This window comes from Magnolia sinica, chromosome 9 (assembly GCF_029962835.1).
Source record: "Magnolia sinica isolate HGM2019 chromosome 9, MsV1, whole genome shotgun sequence".
Classification (NCBI taxonomy): Eukaryota; Viridiplantae; Streptophyta; class Magnoliopsida; order Magnoliales; family Magnoliaceae; genus Magnolia; species Magnolia sinica.
The window spans coordinates 84,223,509-84,247,466 of record NC_080581.1 but is presented as its reverse complement, the minus strand read 5'-3'; the positions used below and the strand labels follow the sequence as shown (position 1 = coordinate 84,247,466).

At 41.6% G+C, this 23,958-nt stretch overlaps 1 long non-coding RNA gene, 1 other non-coding gene and 1 pseudogene across 2 annotated transcripts; 1 reads left to right on the top strand and 2 right to left on the bottom strand.

Moving 5' to 3' along the window:
- Positions 1–7,109: 7,109 nt before the first annotated feature.
- LOC131256511 (uncharacterized) lies at positions 7,110–7,716 on the bottom strand. Its single transcript, XR_009176856.1, has 3 exons — positions 7,647–7,716; positions 7,457–7,564; positions 7,110–7,385 (listed from the first exon to the last, which is right to left on the bottom strand). It is a non-coding gene; the product is annotated as an uncharacterized LOC131256511 (long non-coding RNA).
- Positions 7,717–10,510: 2,794 nt separating this feature from the next.
- LOC131255279 (uncharacterized) lies at positions 10,511–23,410 on the bottom strand (annotated as a pseudogene).
- Positions 18,010–18,116, top strand: LOC131257242 (small nucleolar RNA R71). Its single transcript, XR_009177254.1, has one exon. It is a non-coding gene; the product is annotated as a small nucleolar RNA R71 (small nucleolar RNA).
- Positions 23,411–23,958: the final 548 nt, after the last annotated feature.

The window sequence follows — 23,958 nt, the reverse complement described above, 5'->3', positions numbered from 1 at the left end:
CATATTTTAAGACCTGGACCAAGATTTAATTGAGTTTGGGTTTTGTTTTTGAAGACCCAGACCTAGACCCAATTGGACCTGGGTCTAGTTCTTGAAGACCCAAATTCAGTTGGGCTCAAGGGTTTTTGGATCTACATTTCACGCTGGAAATAGGACAAATAAAAGCATTTACATTGCTCACGGGTGTTTGTAAACGGGCTCTCTTACATGTTTGCTAAGAAAACCTTACTTTATTGCAATAATCATCAAATATATATTAACTACTCATAAGTATGCTACTAAAACTAGCTGGACCCCCCACCCAGACAATTAGATTCTACCTAACTTTATCAGGTTCCTCACATGGACTTAACCCAAACGTAATTAGGCCAATTTTTAACCAAATTAGGGTCCAAAATGTGAGACCCAAATCCAACCCTATTTTGTAATGGGTCTAAAAGATGGGACCGGTATCAAGTTCGTTGATGCAAAATTTTGGCTCACCCTCGCCGAGCTCCAAGCACTGGTGTCGAGCTCTGTAAGCCTGCACAAGATGTAAACAAAGGAGACCTTGGCTAAAGGAGACCTTGGCTAGAGCAGGGGACACTCCAATGCCAAAGTCAGGCTAGGAATCTGGGTCTAAGTAGTATAGATGGGAATTTGGGTGAGAGATTTTGCTTACCTATTCCTATTGATATGTCTCTTATTTATACCTCCTAGTTGCAGTGATCGTGTCCGTTATTCTTGGCACGATTTATGTCATTAAGCGAGAGCGATGCATGCGTCAATGCTAGCAGTTACCCTGATATCGTGCGCCAGATGTTACTCTTTGCATGCGTTACTGGAGTTAGACCTTAGGTGTGAATGTAAGACACATCTTCCTTCGAGCCGACCCTATAATCTAACTCTTTCCTATGACAATCTGAGCTTGTAGGTGGGCCGAGCCTGGTCGGAGCCAATAACCATAGTATATAATGGCTTTTTCTAGATTCCTGCTGTTGCCAAAGCTCTACAAAAGATGTTCGAAGCGAAACCTTGATTGTTATGACCATGTGTGAACAATGTGGGTGAAAAAGCAAGCTACCTTAGTGACAGGTGTATCCTCTCTACCATTCTTTATTGTATGGCCCACATGAACAACAGATTAGACTATCTTTGATCACGTCCTGACCCTGATGAATGCGTTTGACGGACAAAGTGGGAGTCACATGCGCAGCACCGTGTGTCGTACCCATTGCGTGCAACAGGTCTGGTGAGGGCACCGGGCTGTTTTGGTGTGTAAAGGTCACCAACTGCTGTGGATGTATATGTTATATCCACACCGTCCATCCATTTTATGAGATTATTTTACTGCATGAGCCTAAGAAATAGGCAGATCTAATACTCAATTAACAATTAAACACAACAAATAACAGAAGCTATTAAATGCCTATCCTTGAAAAACTTCTCAGGTACCGTCGAAGTTTTGGTTCAAGCTTTAAATCTACCTCATGTTTGGGCTCATTCATCAAAATGGGTTGGCAAAATGGATGAACGGTGTAGATATAACACATTCATTGTGGTGGGCCCCACAAAGTCTGCAAGCAATCCTCCCTAGAAATGAAGTAGCCTCTCACCATATATTGTCGAAGTAGCCACTCACTGTATGTTGTCAGCAAGTGCCTAAGATGTCTCCTCCCAAGGATTTGATGTGATTCTATTAAAATAGAATACAGATGACTGTATTGGTATAGGATACATACGGACTGCCATGCATACCATATCCGTTGGATCGGGGTCATGGACGTCAGCAGCCTCTAGCAGTAACTATGTGAGGCCAATTGTGATATTCATGTGAAATCCACTCCGTTCATCAGTTTCACCAGATCATGTTGGCAAATGAGTCCCAAAGCGAAGGAGATCCAAAGCTCAAGTGGGGGCAGGCCTCACTAAACAGCGGAGATTTAAAGCCTACCATTGAAATCTTTGGGGGACCGTATAAATTTTGCATGAGGATAATATTTATGCTGTGAGTTCATCCCCGTGGAAATAAACCTTATGAATGGTTTAGATGGCATATAAACATCAGGGTGGGCCCACAAAGGTTTTGACGCTGGGTGTTTCTGTCCGTAATATTCTTGTTGGGGAAGGAACATTAGCCTCTATTGAAGGCGTGTATGTTTAGGGGAGCACTAGCAATAAAATGAATGTTGTGTGTCACGAAGAAGAAACTCCACAACTAATGATCTATAGATATGGACGGAGGACTTTTAATTGAATATATGAATGATAGTATATTCAATAGGTGAAACCTATTGATAGGATGATATTTATCTCCTGATATTCAACTAAGGGCCTCAACAGGATCTGTCCCACAATTTGGTTGGCCCAGATCCTCCTCTACGCCATTCACGTTGAGCTACATCGCGACGAATTTTCAATTCCAATTCAGCGCGATGAATTAAAAACAGTTCTGTGTCAACCGGCGATGTACAGTGCCCAGTCCTTTTCACGGACCATTATCCATCAAATCCATTTAATTACTATTCCCGCCGCATAGATAAAAGAAAAATAAACAACAGTTAGTCTCTTGTGATAGTTTACTACCGCTTTACAGTGCTAATTACTCATCCACCTTGTAAATGACATAGTCACACCCAGATCGGGTCCGTCAAAGTCGTTGAGTGCCAATGATTCTAACTAACCCAATGAATTTTTTCTTTAAATTTGGACCATTCGTTTTTCTCTTCAGCCATTGATGGTTGGGATTTATCGAAGATTTTTATTTTAGACGTTCCTTTCATCTATGACGTACCCCGCAATTTGGATGGTCTGGATACGGTACGCGTGTACCAGGTGTAGGGAGGAGGGTCACCACTATTTTGAAAAGGATGCGTCGAAGAAAAAGGAAGTTGTCGGGCGTCGCCTCACCTGCCGAAGGTGCGGGGCGGAAGAAAGAAAGTTCGTTTTACGTCCATCGCGACGTAGAAACTAGCATATATCTCTACCTGCTGGGGCCAACTTTCCGAGGCAATCCAATGTTTTGAGCCGTCTCTATTCTAAATAATATGATGGATGTAAGATATGATTCCATAAAAATGTATTAGAATTGTCAAACCTTCGATTTTCAGATTTTAATTAGATCCATTGACCATTTTTTTCTCATTCTTTTAAATTCATCTGCATATGGTCATTGAAAAAACCCACCGTTCAGTAAAACGTATCATACTTTTATCCTGACAAATAGAATCGGAAAGATGGACAGTTCAGATCATTGGGATACTCAAAATGTACGCGCCAAAGGTGGCGAGAGACGCTTGTTGCTTAGTCGCGATAGACATAAAACGGCCACTTTGGGAAAAGAGGTAGAGTTCGGCGGATGTGAGAAAATTTCAAAAGTGGATTTGATAAAAAGAAGAGGAGATTTTATTTTGAATTTTTTTTAAAAACAAAGACAGTGAGAGGGAAAGAAAAAGCGGGAAAAGCAAGAGAAAAAGAAACTGGCGCTGTCTGTTGGACGGCCTGCAACAAATGCTTGTTTTTGGAAAATTAAAATGCGTTTTCTTTATTTCTCGATCGGAATTTCGGAATTCCCGCTGAAAGGGGAGCAGCAACGGTCACTTTCTGATGTGGATCATCGAGCTTCTTACTCTATAGTTACGACTTACGATATTTAAATTGCTGAGTGCTTCATGTTCGGTCGCCCACTCGGGCACTTGCCCTTTCATGAAATCTCTGGTGTCCCTGGAGTGCACCGTTTGGTGAGGCCCACGTGAACGGATTAGGTGAGGTTTTTTTTATAGGGCCCACCTTGATGCATGTATGCTATATCCATGCCCTAAAATGAAGCAAATCCAAATCTATCTCAGGTGGGCCGTACCAATACGACAAATTGGTGATGGATGATTAACGACTTATAATGGACTACTTAAGTTTTCTATCAAGCTGATTTTTTTATTTTATTTTATTTTTTTCTTTTAAGTTAGATTTTTGTGACCTTATTAATAAGTTGGATGTCAGATCTACATCATGGAAACATTACGGTGGGCTGCAGGAAGTTTTTAATGGTGGAACATTGGACATTACATCACCACCTTTTTCTTTAGTATGGTCCACCCATCATAGAAACATTACGGTGGGCCATAGAAGTTTTCAATGGTGGAATGTTACATCACCACTTTTTTCTTTTCTATGGTCCACTTAAGGGTTGGATATGCCTCATTTTTGGGCTCGAGCCCTAAAATAATGTGGAAAAACTGATGAACAGGGTATACATATAAAATAAATATATTAAGGTGGGCCCTACGGTAAGGTCGCATCATCTTCGTAGGATGCAGATTTCCTGCTGAAGCCTTTCAGGAAGTTGGGTGCCAACCGTGATGTTCGTGAAAAATCCATTCCGTTAATCCGTTTTGAATGCTAATTTTAGGACTTGTGACCAAAAATGAGCTCGATAAAAGGCTCAGGTGGGCCATACAAGAGGAAAATGGGGATTGAAAAACCATCAGTGCAACATTCATATAGCCACAAAGGTCATGTATCATGATAACCTTTTTGTGTTTTCAGTTCATCCCATTATAAATGACCGTACAAACGGTTTGGATGGCATATAAGCTTACAGGTGGAGCCTAAGAAGGTTTTAGCTGTAGGAATTGCTTTCCCCAGTTTTTCTCTCTTACCTGAGTTTTGGATTTGGCCTGATTTTAGTTGCATTTTTTAAAATAAGCTCTCAAAACTGATAAATAAGGCGAATTTCTCACAAACATCATAGAGCCCCACAGAAAATCCGCGTCCGCCTGATGCGAAATTCCTACTGTTTAAACTTCCCAGAGTCGGTAGTGATGTTTGCATGACATCTATACCCTTCATAAGGTGATTGGGATGAATTAAAAAAACGGATAGTAGCATGATTCAAAATTCATGTGTCCCAATGAATATTTCAACTGTGTATGTTCAATTCTCACGTTTTCATTCCAATGAGTATTAAATCCGGTTCTTTTTTGTCTTCATGTCCTAAAATGAACTCAGAAAACGGATGAACGCGATGGATTTCTTACAAATATCACAGTGGGTCCCATTTGGTTCCCAGCGCATAAACTTCAAAAGGCTTTGGCATGAAATCCGCGTCCGCACGTTCCCAAGATCCAAACCGAACGCGGATTGCCTTCTCAGTAATTCCCGCGAAGAGAAACAGCGATGATTGAACATCCACCATTGAAACATTCATGGGGCCACAGAAATTTTAGATCAGGCTAACCTTTTTCTGTTTTCAGTTCATCCCACCAGGAATAACGTTATGAACGGTATGGATGGCATAAAACCATCACAGTTTAATTCAGGGTAGTTTCGACAGTGGACGTTCAATCTTCACTGTTCCTGTCGTGCGGCCCACCTTAGTTTTTGGATCTGCCTCATTGTTCGGTTCCGTACTAAAATGACTGAAAAAACGGATGGAAGGGGCAGATTTATTACAAACATCACGGTGGCCCCACCGAGAGCTTCAGTTGCAAGGAAGTTCCTCGGAGAGAAGCCGGCGTATACAATCCACGTCCCATATCTAAAACACTTTTATTAGGAAACGAAAAAAACAAAGCAGGAAAGATCAAATACTTGGGACAATTAGAGCCAAGACCCTCGCGAGCGTATCCAATCCTCTCAAGAATTCCGGTAAAATCTCTAATAAGAATGAGGTTAGTATGCAAGCTCTGGTTCTCTTTAATCTCCGGTCTTATTTTTCTTCATTTTTCTCTTTGATCGCAATCTCATCAACTGGTTGGTACAAATTAAACAATGAGGGCTTATTGTTCAACGCTCTGGATTTTTCTAAGGGTTGGGTAATGTGATCGGAAATACCGGTGGACCCACTACAAGAAATACCCCTTTTAGCGATGAAAATTTTCATCGCTAAAAGTCAGATTTTCGTAACTAAATACATTTAGCGACGAAAATTTTCATCGCTAACTTCGTCGCTAAAAGACCGACGTACATAGATTTTAACGGCGAAAAATTCAAATCGTCGCTAAAGCAAGATTTTTAGCGACGAAAATTTTCGTCGCTAAAAAAATTGTACAAGACTTTTAGCAGCGAAAATTTTCGCTGCTAAAAATTCGTTACTTTTAGCGATGAAACGTTTCGTCGCCAAAATAAAAGTACAAGACTTTTAGCAGCGAAACTTTTCGCTGCTAAAAGTATTGTTCAGTTTTTAGCGACGAATATTTTCATCGCAAAAAAACCTATACAAGACTTTTAGCAGCAAAAATTTTCGCTGCTACAAATTCGTTACTTTTAGCGACGAAAATGTTCATCGAAAAAAAAAACTGTACAAGACTTTTAGCAGTGAAAATTTTCGCTGATAAAAGTAGTTCAGTTTTTAGCGACGAATATTTTCATCCTAAAAAAAACTATACAAGACTTTTAGCAGCGAAAAATTTCGCTGCTAAAAATTCGTTCATTTCTAGCGACGATAATTTTCGTCGCTAAAAAACCTTTACATGACCTTTAGCAGCGAAAATTTTCGCTGCCAAAAAATTCATTATACCTTTAGCAACGAAAATTTTCATCGCTAAAAAACTTTACAAGCCTTTTTAGCAGCGAAGATTTTCGTTGCTAAAAATAAATTACAATACTTTTAGCTACGAAAATTTTCGTTACTAAAAGTCCTTTTTTTTTTTAATATACCGCTTAAAATTCTGCACAAAATTCCTGATATACACCTGTTAACAATATATTTCATCATATTCATCCTGATATACACCTATTATATATATATATATATATATATATATTTCATCATATTCACATTCACATCCATCTAATTAAATTAACCCAAACCCAAACATAAACTACATTCATCCAAACACAAACAATCTTATCCGCATCACATTCATTCAAAACTTAACATAATAAACAAATATATAAAAAATCACACAGATGAAGGCGGAGGCGCTGGGGCATTAGTGGATAAGCGTGCAGCGATAACCTGAAACATCTCCATCATCCGTCGCTCATACTCCACCCGCATCTCCTCCATCCTCCTCTCCTGCTCCTCCCTCTGCCTCGCCAGCTGATCGTTCATCCTCCTCTCCTTCTCCTCCCTCTGCCTCGCAAGCTCCTCCTCCATCCTCCTCTCCTACTCCTCCCTCTGCCTCGCCTACTCCTCCCTCTGTCTGTCCAGCTGATCTTTGATGTTATTGACGACGACCCGTAGCTGCTGAACCTCTCTCTGCAGTATCAGCTCGGCGTACGACACTGTCGCCAACGACGATGGATCGGCTGGAGGCAGCTCTAGCGGGTGCCATGAGCTTAGCACCATGGCCAAACCCACGCACATATCCAGAACGGGTGCCAAGCACCTGACTCAGGATCTCTGGCTCACTCCGCTGAGTACCATCAAGAGTGGGCTGACTATGTAAGGTGTTCATCTCCTCCTGTAATGAAAACATATGAATTTTCATAATAAATGACATTATCATAAAATTTACAATGTAAGGATCTTTACCCAAATCTCGCTGACTCTAGGATGTACCCAAGATCCTGTCGCCTACCGACAGTGAGTCCCTTTGTAGTAGTCTACTGGTCCGGGCTCCTGGCCAGTGATGTAATCTCGCTGCACAATCGAAAAGACAATAGAATTAATATAAATGCATGGAAAGAATATATAAACGTAATAATTACCAGTACTTTCTTACCATGTCGTGACGAAGTCGTACAAATGAGTTTGAACCAGCTACGTGGTTCACTTCTAACTTTCCTCTATTGTCAGAATTTATTTTGCTCCTCTTATGAACACGTTATTCATAATACATTATTATTAATTACGAATTTAATTATTACGTTAAGATATCATAAATATGTAAATATTACCTGAAAAGAATCAGATGAAAACCTATCGTAGAGTATCCGCCAGTCTTCATCGGTCACGTGCAGCGGTGCGGACTGTACGGCCTCCTCATGGCTCATGCACCGCTTGTATTGCCGGTGTAACTTACTGCGGTAATCCTTGAACCGCTCCTTCATCATGTCGTCGACGGCATGGGAGATGTGCGGAACACTTAAATCCAAGTCAAATTTATCCTGCAGTTTCGTAAATAATAGATTAAGATAATAAACTTATTAAGAAAATAACTTAACTGTAAATGAACTTTTATAAAATAAATTTTAATTTACTAAAATTTACCTGAAGGCGTTGACGGATGAGCTGCTGCACATCATCTGTCATGTCTCCCCAATGGAGAGTGGTGGGGAGGATCAGAGATCGACATAAGACACCGACCTTCGACGTAAACAACATGACATTGTTCCCAACAGGTCTAATGCAGTCCTGTGGGAACTCTACCGTCACCCTACCCTCACGCGTAAGTCGCTCTAAAAGCAACCCGCGCGTGGGTCCACGTCATTGTCAGCTGGTCGACGACGCTGTTGCAAAAAAAATATGTAAGTTTAAACATAAACAGAAATCATTAAAAGAAATATACGTCTAGACTTACATGCAGTGCTCGGTGTATGCGCGACTGAGGGATCAGACGCCTGCGATGCAACATGTGATGGCGATGCTGGCTCCGTCACTTCACAAGTAAAAGGGGTAGATCCAGTGCGCGAACGACGTACTCTCCCACCTGGTGCCATCACTGAATATGTGCGAGCTATGAACTTATAAATTTAAACAATGTCAATACAAGTGGAATATACTAAAACATTGTACAAGTAGTATTGACGGTACAATGCATGTGTTTATGCTTAGAGAGATGATTAAAATATGATTAGACCATTATACTATAATGCAAGCAGAATATAATAAAACTGTAAACTTTAATTTATAATCATTTAAAATTCGATTATACATTGTCATTCTATATTAAATACACATATTTCGTTGTAATACGAAACAACTTTGAGGTAAACTATCCGAAGTACTCCCTGCGTAAGCTATCGTATGCTTCAGAAGCATATGTCATTTCGTGCGAAGCACTCGACATATTTACAGCCAACATGCCAGTCACAATAGGAGATATCTGGTCTCTTGGGACTCCATTCAGATGTACAAGTGACAGAGTCGCATCTTCCATATCTCGTTTCCCGCGGTTATATATCTCCATCAGCCACGAAATTTCTTTGAGATAGCATAATCTTTCCTCTGAGTCATCGTCGATATATTCCACTCTACACTCATCGACCAGACCAGGTATCTCTATGGCCCTACCAGAAGAAGATAGGACCGAAACATCCATCTGCAATAGCTGATGAAGTATGTTGCGTGATTCTGCTACGCTCCGGTTTAAGGAGGACATGATCAGAAATTGACTCAACTGCAAATGTGGATTATAAACAATTCAATAAAAAAAATTAATCATGACTTGTAATTTTCACGTATACATGGAATACATAAATTATTCGAATTCAAAAATAACATGTAAATCATGTGTACATTTAATAGTCGTCGTCTGTATCACTATCGCTTAGAGCTATTTCTTCACCATCACTATCACTGATCACTATTTCATCCTCATTGTCCGTAACGTCGTCATCAATGAAACCGCTATCATCTGTAACAATATCACGTATTATTGAGGCATCAACATGATCAGGTGGCAAATCATCTCTATCTAATTGCACCACATCAATATCAACACTTGAATCAGTCCCTGTATCCCTAGATGTCATGTCTTCTTGATATGCTTCTTCAACCCTAAACGTGTCATTTCTGTTCACTCCCCAAGTATAGGGTTGTGATGTAGTAATAAACTCGGTAAGACCGAGGTCGAATCCACAGGGACTGATACCTGTACGTTATCTGAAACCAAGTAAAAATAGAACTAGACTAAGATATGATCTAAATCAAATAGAATTTCAGAAATAATTGTGGAATAATTATCTAAAACTTTAAGGAATTCAGAGGAAGGAAACTAGGGATTCAGAGGATCCACTTGTAGAGATCAGGGAAATCTTATGCCTGCATCAAGGGGTATGGAATTCAAACTGAACTTACTTGATTTGGTTTTCAAGAGATGAAAGGTATATGAATTAGAATGGATTCCATCATCTAACCATGCCCAGGAGACAAGGCCAACAACAGGATTAAACTAATTACCAACCAATCAACAATATATGAGGATCAGGAAGGGTACTGTCATCCTACCATGCCCGTGGGACAATGGTGAACAACAGGGCTTCCTGACTTTACAAACATGAAAAGGGGAAAAAGTAATACTCAAAATCATCGCAGATCCATTGTAATTTCAGTCACAACAAACCCTTAAAAATAACTGAAAGTACTCTTTTTAATTTGAACAAAAATCAATATCAGTCCATCTAAACAATAGGCACCAGCAAAGTATCTCCCATCAGACCACAAGCTTCACCTCGTAGCCCTAGCTAAGAGGTTTAGCCACACATTGGCATGATGTGGATGAATCTCTTAAACAAATTAAAAATGAAAGAAAAAAATAAACAAAGCAAAATACCAAATCATCCACTTTTTCCACGTGCCAGCCGTTTCTTCTTTCCTTCTCTTTTGTTTTTCTTTCTTTCTCTGACGTGCAGCAGCCTTCCTCCGTTACAGCAGAAAACGCCCTGCCTCTTGTGCACAGCAGCTGCACTCCTCCCGTACACAGCAGCAACCAAAACCGCCAGCCACGTCCCTGCCGCACTTGATCGGATGCACACCAAAAACTCCCCCCTTACACGAACACCTCCTCCCTCCTTTTATCTTTCTTCTCATCCTTGCTGTGGAGTCCTGGCAGGACTCTACTGCGAAAGAACGTTTGGTGATAGGATTGGGCTCTGAATCACGCAGCAGAGAGATTTTCTGCGTCAGAACGTTCGGTGGGACCCACTTTATCTATCATTTGAGAGATCCGTGCCGTCCAACAGCTTCTCCTCAGAATTTCGACCGATCATGGTCTGTTTTGATCCTCTGTTGATGCTGCCCATGGAAGAATTCCTGTTGTAATGATATTCGAACGGTCCTTTTGTGATCGTTGTAGCGGCCACGTATGCGTGCATGGCTGAAAACGGCCAGCATGGTTCTGACAAAATTGAGTCCCTCTACATGATGGACGGACCGGATTGATGATTTGGTTCGCGTCGATGGCCCACTAAGATCGTCCGCAACCTCTGTTACGCAGCAGAGCGTGCGCGGTCGGACGCTGTGAAGGCGGCGAGCCTCTGGTTGGTGCCGTGTGTAGAATCCACTCCGACCATTCGATTTGCGTCGAAAAACCAGTAAGATTTGACTGGTTTCATGTTGAATTCCGTGTGGCCCACTGATTCTTTCGCTCCACCGTTAATCATCCGTTTTAACAATTGAAATCCACTCTCCATTATCTTCTGAGATTCCGCCACCTAGGCGAGGGTCTACCCCAACCTCTCGTCACAATGGACGGTCCAGATCTCCGTAGTAAGTGCTGATTGGGGCCCACTGCTAGAAAACGGACGGACAGCGTCCGTCCGCTGTTGCTGCGGAAGAAGAAGACGGGTCAGCCCGTCTTTGACCGGGCTGACCGTCCGGTGCGGCGCGGGCAGCGGTGCACTCTGTACACGCGCTGTGTATATAGAGTCTACTGTGATGATTGTGAGAAATCTGCTCCGTCCATCCGCTTTGACACGTGGTTTAAACCATGTAGAACAATTTTCAAGCATATCCGGATATCAGGCGGGCCCCACAGACTGATTGAAGGGCTGATCTGTTCATTGGGCCACTTCCACAGTGATCCAGGGGCTGAAATTTTACATGTACGGTTTATTTATTGTCCTCAAGCCACGTGTGAAGTTTCGAACTGATCAGATGGTGGGAACCCTATGATCTTGCATTTTGGACACTTTTCAGGCCACTTGAGCTTTGATTCCTCGATTTCCGCGGACCCCTGGTGTATAATTTCGTCGCTCTTGGTCTTCTGGAGTCCGTCCCCTGCTTTAGTGTCATCAGATCGGTAAATCCATGCTTTTTAGTGTCCTTTCCCAGTCCAAGCTCATGAAGACGCCCTGCATCACAAATTCAATTAAATTAGGCTATTAAACGGTGTCATGCTTGTAAATTTATGAAATAAATGGGTCTGATATGCAATATTTGACCCTTAACACAACCCCCAACCAGCATTTTGCTAGTCCCGAGCAAAGTATGCGAAAAATAAGTTGATAATTACAGGAAAATTTCTATGAACTCGAGTGATTTTGGAAAACAATCTGGATATTCAGAATTCAACAATTCATGAATGTTGGGCCTTACTCTCTCCTAAACTCAAGCACACGATAAACTTCATTCAAAGTATTAGTCCCTTAATTAGAAATAATCCTAAACATTGAGTTCCACAGATGTAAAGTGTAATCTCGACTTTCAACATTAAAATTCAATTCTTTATTTCAGGATATCGTTGGTAATCAACAAAAGAATTCATAATAACCAAAGCTTGCCTCAAAGATCATCTTTTCATTCCTTCAGTTTTTTTTTTTTTTTTTTTTTTTAAATGTAAAAGACTAATAACCAAGAAGGGGAATGAAGTCCACACTTATAGGGAGCAAACCTATAGTGAAGATTCTTTGCCTATCCTTTGTCAATGGTATCTCTTCCTTTTAATTGATCTTGACGGGCAATTGTTCCAGTTGGTTCCTTCTATGCTTACTGATCACCAAATTAACCCTTCAGTTTCAAACTGAAATCTTAATGTGTAAGCGAGATGTGACATGTGAAATCATGACTCAATCAGTGTTTATAACTTCTAATCATGAATAATAATTAAACTTAACTGTGAAATCTAACGAGCAACTGAATCCAAGAGCAGTAAATCACCAATATTCTATATCTTGTAATTCTAAATCAAAGATGGTCGTCCAATCACTTTGAATTCACTAGAAAGTCCAGAAAAAATTTAAAAATTTTTCACAATTTTTGCTCAGGAAAAACTGATTAGGTAACCTAATCTCCCACCCCCATCTTAAAAGCTACATTGTCCTCAATGTAAAGGATAAGAGTATGGAATGCGCATAGGACAACAAAAGTAAAGAAAGAGTGAAGAGAAGATAGTACCTGGATGACGAATCGTGAGAGACTTTTCAAGAGATCGCAGCATGGAATCCGGTCAGCACGAGAGAGAAGGTAACAAAAAAATAAAATCCTACCTATACCACTTTCGCAGGTGCTCTCGATTGCATTTAGCGCATGCAACAAGCCTTTAAACCCCTAGGTTACCCCTAGTGGACGAGTTGTAGTCTCGTGAGGGTTTGCAGTAATGTTACCCACAAACATTGAACTAATGAATGAGAAAAGTGAAAAAGCTGGGTTGCCTCCCAGGAGTGCTAAGTTTACCGTCTTCAGCCAGACAAAAGCAACTACCATAATCCTATGAAAGCGATAAACCTACCTATACCTCCATCGGACTAGGAGATCAGTCCTGGTAAACAGGATCAGTCAGAGGCATGGACATGTCCTCTGAATCAAATTTCTCGACAAATGGCTTTAAACGATGTCCATTTACTTTAAACTCCTTGCCATTGTCGGGATCTCTTATCTCGACGGCCCCATGAGGATAAGTAGTAACAACAATGTAAGGGCCGGTCCAATGAGATCGAAGCTTACCCGGAAAGAGATGTAATCGAGAATTATACAAAAGGACCTTCTGACCAGGCGTGAATGATTTTCGAAAAATGTGTTGGTCATGAAAAGCTTTCATCTTGTCCTTGTAAATTCTCGAATTCTCGTATGCGTCGTTCCGGATTTCTTCAAGTTCATTCAACTGCAGTTTGCGTAGCGAGCCAGCGTTGTCTAGATTGAAATTAAGATTTTTGATCGCCCAGTATGCTTTATGTTCCAGCTCCACAGGCAAGTGACAAGCTTTCCCATAGACAAGTCTAAAGGGAGACATTCCAATAGGAGTTTTAAAGGCAGTACGGTATGCCCATAAGGCATCGGTCAATCGAATTGACCAATCCTTACGATCTGGGTTAACCGTTTTCTCCAAAATGTGTTTGATCTCCCTATTGGAAATCTCAGCTTGTCCACTTGTCTGTGGATGGTATGGGGTGCTCACCTTATGAGAGATACCGTATTTCTTCATTAAGCTCTCGAATGGTCTATTACAAAAGTGTGAGCCCCCATCACTAATGATGGCTCGAGGCGTTCCGAATCGAGAAAGGATGTTCTCTTTCAGGAATTTAATGACCGTGCGATGGTCATTCTTTCGACACGGAATCGCTTCAACCCATTTAGTGACATAATCCACGGCGAGCAAAATATACAGATTTCCAAACGATTGGGAGAATGGTCCCATGAAATCGATGCCCCAGCAATCAAATGCTTCAATGATAAGGATGGGATTCAAAGGCATCATATTTCGACGGGACAATGCTCCCAATTTTTGACATCGCTCACAAAGCTTTGCAAAACTCATGAGTATCCCTAAACATAGTGGGCGAAAAGCCACACTGCAGAATCTTGGCCGTGGTCTTTTTAGCGAAAAGTGACCACCACAGCCTCTGAGTGACAGAAGGAGATGATGCTCGATGCTCATCGTCTGTACACATCTCCTTAGAATTTGGTCGGGCAATATTTAAATAAATAAGGATCATCCCGAGAAAAGTTGCGCACCTCGGTGAAAAATTTCTTCTTATCTTAGGCAACCATTGTGTCGGTATGGCACCTGTAGCAAGATAATTAGCAATATCGGAAACCAAGGTGAATGGGAGACTCGAACAGTTGTTCATCGGGGAACATGTCATTGATATGAGTCGTCTCAAGGGACTCGAGGTATTTAGGCGAGAAAGGTGATCACCACTACGTTCTCTACTCCCTTTTTATCTTTAATTTCCAAATCAAATTCTTGGAGTAAAAGGATCCATCGTATCAGGCGGGGCTTAAAATCCTTCTTAGAAAGAAGATACTTCAGTGCCGCATGATCCGTATAGATAATGATCTTGGATCCGATCGGATAGGACCTAAATTTGTCCAGGCGAACACTACGGCTAAGAGTTCCTTTTCCGTAGTCGAGTAGTTCACTTGGGCAGGATTTAGAGTCCTACTTGCGTAGTGAATGACGTAGGGCTTCTTGTCTTTTCTCTGGCCTAGGACCGCCCCAAGAGCATAATCAGAAGCGTCGCACATAAGTTCAAAAGGAAGGTTCCAGTCGGGTGGCTGCATGATAGGTGCAGTGGTTAACGTGCCCTTAAGCTTGGTGAAAGCTTCTTGGCACTGCTCAGTCCACTCGTACGGAGCATCCCTTTGAAGAAGATTACATAAAGGACGAGAGAGAAGACTAAAGTCCTTTATGAATCTCCTGTAAAATCCTGCGTGTCCTAAGAAGGATCGCACGTCTCTGATGTTCTTGGGTGGAGGTAGGTTAGAGATAAGATCGATTTTTGCCTTATCTACCTCGATTCCTTTGGACGAGATGATATGCCCAAGGACAATTCCCTTCTGAACCATGAAATGGCACTTCTCCCAATTAAGTACCAGGTTCTTTTCTTCACATCTTTTCAACACACATTTAAGACTTTCCAAGCACTTGCTGAAAGATGGACCGTAAACAGAGAAATCATCCATGAAGACCTCTAGATATTGCCCCACCATGTCAGAAAAAATACTAAGCATACATCGCTGAAAGGTGGCAGGGGCATTACATAGTCCGAATGGCATCCTTCGATAGGCAAAGGTGCCGTAGGGACATGTAAATGTGGTCTTTTCCTGGTCTTCAGGGGCTATCTCTATCTGGTTGTAGCCCGAATACCCGTCAAGAAAACTATAATAGGAATGACCAGCTAACCTTTCCAGGATCTGATCAATGAATGGTAAGGGAAAGTGGTCTTTCCTCGTGACGGTATTCAACTTCCTGTAGTCAATGCACATTCTCCAACCAGTAGTGACTCTAGTTGGCACGAGTTCATTATTAGCATTGGCTACGATGGTGATTCCGGACTTCTTAGGGACCACTTGAGTTGGACTCACCCATTGACTATCAGATATAGGGTATATAATACCCACATCCAATAGTTTAAGAACCTCGGCTTTAACCACTTCCTTCATATTTGGATTTAGTCTACGTTGTGGTTGCCGAGCGGTTTTGCATTATCCTCAAGATATATGCGGTGAGTACAAATCGAAGGGTCGATTCCCTTGAGGTCCGCTATCGTCCATCCTAGGGCTCCTTTATGCTCAATGAGAGTAGATATAAGCATACTCTCCTGTTCTTTCTCCGGGTGGCAGAGATCACCACCGGTATGTCTCATCGACCTAAATAGGCATATTTCAAATCGAGGGCAAAGGTTTTAGGTCAAGCTTCGGCTTGAGATTAGACGGTAGAGGCACTACATCGGTTGTGGTAATTCTTCAAATTGTGGCCTCCATCGGTTAACTTCAAGTACCGGTGCGGTTCAAGCAAGGCGCACGTCTCCTAATCATGTCATCATCAAAATCATGGGAGTGGGCCAGGCACGTCTCTAGATGGTCGGAGGATAAGGTCGAGGTGTCATATCTTCCACGAAAGAGTCAATCATGTTAATATCGTGGAAATCGTCATCATCCTCGAAATCCGCCGTTATTGAAAAAATGTTTGACTCAATGTCAAATTTCCAAAAGACATAGTCATGATACCATTCCGCAATTGATAATTGCATTTGATGTGGCAAGGAATGGGCGACCAAGAATGACAGAAACGAGTGCTCATGTTATTGATGGGTTCGGTGTCAGGATGATAAAGTCTACAGGTAGTAAAATCTATCAACTTGGACCAACACATCCTCAATTATCCCTCTTGGTACACGACAGAGCGATCAGCAAGTTGTAGTGTGGTTGGGGTGGGTTTTAATTCACCCAAACCTAACTGTTTGTATACCGAGTAGGGAATCAAATTGACGCTCGCTCCTAAGTCAAGAAGTGCGTGATCAATTCGATGGTTCCCGATTACACATGATATGGTTGGGCTACCGGGATCCTTGAATTTCGGGCACGTCTTGCTTCAGGATGGCACTCACTTTCTCAGTCAAGAAGATTTTCTTTTGAATAATTTTCCGTCGCTTGGTCGTGCACAAGTCTTTTAGGAATTTGGCATATGAAGGTATCTGTTTAACGACATCAAGTAGAGGAATGTTAACTTTCACCTGTTTCAACACCTCTAAGATATCCTGAGAGTTAGAGAGAGGTTTTGGTGAAACCAACCGTTGGGGGAATGGAGCAACTGGCTTCTCTAGAAGTTCCGGTTCCACTTTTTGTGGGACATCACTGGATCCATCCTTGTTGTCCTCTTTTGGTTCTTGAGGCTTTTCGGGCCTAACCGGAAGAGTTTTATCGATGATCTTCCCACTCCTAAGAGTGGTGATGGATTTAGCATGTCCCATCTGATTTGAAGAGCTGGGATCATTATTCTCGTATTGCGGTTTAGGATTGGGGAGAGGTTGTGCAGGAAGCATCCCCTTTTCTATAACCGTCATACGAGAATCTATCTTTTGCATAAAATCTGTGATTCCCCGCATTGCCTGAGCCAGCTCTTGTATGGGATTTTGAACCGGTTCTTCTTGAGGTTTCACTTGATTTGGATTTTGATTGAAGAAACCTGGAGGAGTTGCCGTTTGTCCATTCCTCCAACTAAAGTTTGGATGATTTTTCCAGCCAGGATTGTATGTGTTGGAGTTAGGTCCAGTAAAAGTCTTTGATAATTATTTATGGCATTGGCTTGTTCATTCAACACTCCTCGAAAGCGGGTATTGTAGGACAGTTTTCAGTTGTGTGAATGTTGCAATCACAGATGCCGCAAACAATTTCATTGGCCTTATCCTTCTTTCCTTCCATGGCCTCAACTTTCCTTATGAGCGTAGTCACTTTACACTTGAGATCATCCTCTTCTTTCAAGAGATATAATCCACCTTTCTCCTTTGATTGAGTTGGCCTAGACGTGGTGTTCGACTTCGGGTAATAGTCCCAAGATTGTGTTTTTTCAGCCAAACTGTCGAGGTAGTCCCATACCTCGTCGATGTCTTTATTAATGAACTCTCCATTACACATTGTCTCGACCATTTGGCGCATGGAAGATGTCACCATCATAGAAAAAATTTGTAATGCGCCACGTTTCAAATCCGTGTTGTGGGCATGAACTGACCAAATCTTTGAACCTTTCCCAACATTGAAAGAATGTTTCATCTTCCTTTTGGGCAAAGTTCATGATCGCTTTTCTGAGGGTAATCGTTTTATGGTGTGGGAAGAATTTTTTTATGAATTCCCTCTGCATATCGTTCCATGTGCCAATGGATCTAGGACGCAGTGAATGTAACCACGTCTTAGCTTTCTCTTTTAAGGAAAAAGGAAAGAGTTTCAGCCTAATTGTATCTTCAGATACATTAGGAAAACATAATGTAGCTATTATTTCATCGAACTCTTTCAAATGTAAATATGGACTTTCAGATTCAAGTCCATGGAATTTGGGAAGGAGTTGGATAACTCCTGGCTTGATGTCCATTTGTCCTGTGTTTTCAGGAAAAAGCATGCATGAGGGCGTACTCACTCCCGCCGGTTGTAGAAAATCTCGTAGAGTACGAGGCGGGGGTGCCTGTTGCACCTCATTCTCATCATGGTTATCCTCCACCCTGGGTGGAAGTAGAGGAGGTTGGTCTTCAGCCATAACCTCAGTTAACTCAGGGGATTTCGAGCGGTGTCTAATCCTGCGATGGATAGTCAACCCCTCAACCACTCCTCCTTCAGTCAAGAGACGTCGAGTGTTGTCACGGGCCCACTTGGGCATGAAACACTCGCAGCCCTCAATTCAAAGCCTAATCCTAAAGATGGATAAAAGAAAATCTAAAACGGAAGAGAGGGAAAATTGGAAAGGAATTACCAAATTGAAGCTCCTAAGTTAAGGACCTGCAAAATAAAACAAAAATAAGTTAGATTCTATAAAGGAGAGAAACGATACTTTAAAAGAAAAATAACAGTAAATTAATTTCTAAAAGAAATTATTCTTTAAAGAAAAACGGAAATTTCTAAAGTAAACTAAGAAAGCCTAAACTAAAAAGTAAATTACTACAAGAAAATTGAAAAATAGAGAGTATGAAAGGAGTGTACCAAAATAGAGATTTCTATCTTAAAGGCCTACAAAATAGGAAACAAGTTAGTTCTAAAAGTCAAATAGAAATAAAAATCTAAAACTAAAGTTAATAAAATCCTAATCTTATCCTAATTCTAAAACTAATTAATTTCAGAAAATCGTAACTATCAGTCCCCGGCAACGGCGCCAAAAACTTGTTCACTCCCCAAGTATAGGGTTGTGATGTAGTAATAAACTCGGTAAGACCGAGGTCGAATCCACAGGGACTGATACCTGTACGTTATCTGAAACCAAGTAAAAATAGAACTAGACTAAGATATGATCTAAATCAAATAGAATTTCAGAAATAATTGTGGAATAATTATCTAAAACTTTAAGGAATTCAGAGGAAGGAAACTAGGGATTCAGAGGATCCACTTGTAGAGATCAGGGAAATCTTATGCCTGCATCAAGGGGTATGGAATTCAAACTGAACTTACTTGATTTGGTTTTCAAGAGATGAAAGGTATATGAATTAGAATGGATTCCATCATCTAACCATGCCCAGGAGACAAGGCCAACAACATGATTAAACTAATTACCAACCAATCAACAATGTATGAGGATCAGGAAGGGTACTGTCATCCTACCATGCCCGTGGGACAATGGTGAACAACAGGGCTTCCTGACTTTACAAACATGAAAAGGGGAAAAAGTAATACTCAAAATCATCGCAGATCCATTGTAATTTCAGTCACAACAAACCCTTAAAAATAACTGAAAGTACTCTTTTTAATTTGAACAAAAATCAATATCAGTCCATCTAAACAATAGGCACCAGCAAAGTATCTCCCATCAGACCACAAGCTTCACCTCGTAGCCCTAGCTAAGAGGTTTAGCCACACATTGGCATGATGTGGATGAATCTCTTAAACAAATTAAAAATGAAAGAAAAAAATAAACAAAGCAAAATACCAAATCATCCACTTTTTCCACGTGCCAGCCGTTTCTTCTTTCCTTCTCTTTTGTTTTTCTTTCTTTCTCTGACGTGCAGCAGCCTTCCTCCGTTACAGCAGAAAACGCCCTGCCTCTTGTGCACAGCAGCTGCACTCCTCCCGTACACAGCAGCAACCAAAACCGCCAGCCACGTCCCTGCCGCACTTGATCGGATGCACACCAAAAACTCCCCCCTTACACGAACACCTCCTCCCTCCTTTTATCTTTCTTCTCATCCTTGCTGTGGAGTCCTGGCAGGACTCTACTGCGAAAGAACGTTTGGTGATAGGATTGGGCTCTGAATCACGCAGCAGAGAGATTTTCTGCGTCAGAACGTTCGGTGGGACCCACTTTATCTATCATTTGAGAGATCCGTGCCGTCCAACAGCTTCTCCTCAGAATTTCGACCGATCATGGTCTGTTTTGATCCTCTGTTGATGCTGCCCATGGAAGAATTCCTGTTGTAATGATATTCGAACGGTCCTTTTGTGATCGTTGTAGCGGCCACGTATGCGTGCATGGCTGAAAACGGCCAGCATGGTTCTGACAAAATTGAGTCCCTCTACATGATGGACGGACCGGATTGATGATTTGGTTCGCGTCGATGGCCCACTAAGATCGTCCGCAACCTCTGTTACGCAGCAGAGCGTGCGCGGTCGGACGCTGTGAAGGCGGCGAGCCTCTGGTTGGTGCCGTGTGTAGAATCCACTCCGACCATTCGATTTGCGTCGAAAAACCAGTAAGATTTGACTGGTTTCATGTTGAATTCCGTGTGGCCCACTGATTCTTTCGCTCCACCGTTAATCATCCGTTTTAACAATTGAAATCCACTCTCCATTATCTTCTGAGATTCCGCCACCTAGGCGAGGGTCTACCCCAACCTCTCGTCACAATGGACGGTCCAGATCTCCGTAGTAAGTGCTGATTGGGGCCCACTGCTAGAAAACGGACGGACAGCGTCCGTCCGCTGTTGCTGCGGAAGAAGAAGACGGGTCAGCCCGTCTTTGACCGGGCTGACCGTCCGGTGCGGCGCGGGCAGCGGTGCACTCTGTACACGCGCTGTGTATATAGAGTCCACTGTGATGATTGTGAGAAATCTGCTCCATCCATCCGCTTTGACACGTGGTTTAAACCATGTAGAACAATTTTCAAGCATATCCGGATATCAGGCGGGCCCCACAGACTGATTGAAGGGCTGATCTGTTCATTGGGCCACTTCCACAGTGATCCAGGGGCTGAAATTTTACATGTACGGTTTATTTATTGTCCTCAAGCCACGTGTGAAGTTTCGAACTGATCAGATGGTGGGAACCCTATGATCTTGCATTTTGGACACTTTTCAGGCCACTTGAGCTTTGATTCCTCGATTTCCGCGGACCCCTGGTGTATAATTTCGTCGCTCTTGGTCTTCTGGAGTCCGTCCCCTGCTTTAGTGTCATCAGATCGGTAAATCCATGCTTTTTAATGTCCTTTCCCAGTCCAAGCTCATGAAGACGCCCTGCATCACAAATTCAATTAAATTAGGCTATTAAACGGTGTCATGCTTGTAAATTTATGAAATAAATGGGTCTGATATGCAATATTTGACCCTTAACAATTTCTCCTGTCCTCGCTATCTTCAACTTCTGGTACGGGAACGTCAAATACGTTCCTGAGCTTTATTTTCTGCACCACATGCCAAGAGCCGCCTAACTTGGTATCAGCGAGGTAAAATACTTGTTCGACTTGGCTGGCAAGGACAAATGGGTCGTCCTTAAACCACTTCCGAGATAAATTTACGCTCGTAAAGTAGTTGTCAGTCTGTATTCCCAACTTCTTATTTCCAATGTCCCACCAATCACATCTAAATAAGTACACCCGCTTTCTCATACAATAACTCAGCTCAATAATATCTATCAAAATGCCATAAAAGTCAATTTCATCCTCCTCATTTGTTCCCTTCATAACCACCCCACTATTTTGTGTGGTCCTGTACTTCTCACGTTCTTCGGTGTGGAATCGAATCCCGTTTACAATACAACCTGTATATCTAGATACACTTCTATCAAGGCCACATGCCAGTAAGTATAATGCATCAGACGCATCCGCAGAGTTGCTTATGCGCAACGTCTTCATCTATTATCATGTACAGAATATAATTGTTTAGGAATTTTCATAAGTTGAAATAATGTGCAATACAACGAAAATGCTAAGTGTAGTGAGATACAATGTAAATCTTACACGGTTGGCGAACAATTCTGGAAAATGATCCTGATGCATTCGATCATAATTTGTGAGAAATTTGGACTTCATCTCGTCTATGTGTTCACTACACATAAATGACACGTCATCAACAAGAAACATTAAAATCATCGTATGTAGAGAAAATAATAATCGAGGGAAGACTTACTCCAAGTACGATTCTATTTCTTCACAATTATGCAACACATACCACCGCGCCTTTGCTAGATCCCCAAGGTCCATATCCTAAAACGTCGGGGATCCTAAAGGACGAATGTTATGTGCAAATACAGATATGGGTCCTTGTTCATGCTCCTGCCCTTCATCAGCATTCCGATCTTCTCGGTTGAATATAGTCTCTATGCCATGAAGATACATGGAGCAAAATGTAAGGCACTCATTATCAATGTACGCTTCAGCTATCGACCCCTCCGGTCGTGCCTTATTCCTCACAAATAGTTTCAGTGTGTGAAGGTATCTATACACAAAATCACTATGTTATACGTATGAAAACATGGATATATGTAGTTTATGGAATGAATAAAAATTTTAACATATTGGTACCACCTTTCGATTGGATACATCCAACGATATTGTACTGGGCCTGCAAGCTTCGCTTCGTGCGGTAAGTGAATCGCTAGGTGTACCATGACATCGAAAAATGCAGGTGGAAATACTCTTTCAAGTTTGCAAAGGATTACGGCAATGTCCCTCTCCAGTCATTTAATAACATCTACATTCAACGATCTTGAACACAAATCCTTAAAGAATATCCCCAACTCAATCAGTACCGCACTGATATCCTTGCTCAAGAATCCATGAATCACAACCGGCAGTAGGCATTGTAGAAGGACGTGACAATCATGACTTTTCATTCCTATTACCTTACAGTCCGTAACGTTTACGCGCTGAGATATGTTTGATGCATACCCATTGGGAAACTTCACCGATCTCAACCATTCACATAAATGCTTTCTCTCTAGTTTTGTTTACGTGTAGCAGGCTGCTAGTATAGTATACGAATTTTCATGTGGTTGCAAGTGCAACTCTTTCTTTAAACCCATTTCTTGTAGATCCAATCGAGTCTTAAAACTGTCTTTTATTTTCTTCTCTATGTTCATTAATGTTCCAAAGACATTGTCACATATATTTTTCTCAATATGCATGACATTCAAGTTGTGTCGCAATTTCAGATCACTCCAATAGGGCAACTCAAAAAAGATGCTCTTCTTTCTCCAGTTATAGTCCAATACTGTACGTTTCCTCTTCTTCAAGTGCGATGTCATACCAAATCTAACCTCTCCAATGTTACTCAGTTGTTGCATCACGTCTTCTCCAAATAGCTCTTTCGGAGGTAGCCTATGATCTTGTTTGCCATCAAAGATCATCGTCTTCCTACGCCAACTATGATCGCTCGGAAGGAAGCGACGATGGCCCATATAACATGTTTTCCTACCATGCTTCAATGACAATGAATAAGTCTCAATACCACATGTAGGACAAGCCAACTTGCCCTTCGTGCACCACTCAGACAAATTTCCATATGTGAGAAATCATTTATTGTCTACAAGACCACTGCATGTAATCGAAATGTCTGTCCTGCAAATGTATCATACGTTTGTACACCTTGACTCCACAACTCGTTTAACTCGTCTACTAACGGTCGTAAATACACATCAATGTCATTTCCAGGTGACCTAGGTCCAGGAATAAGCAATGACATCATAAAAAATGACTCCTTCATACACAACCAAGGAGGTAAATTGTAGGGCATAAGTACCACTGG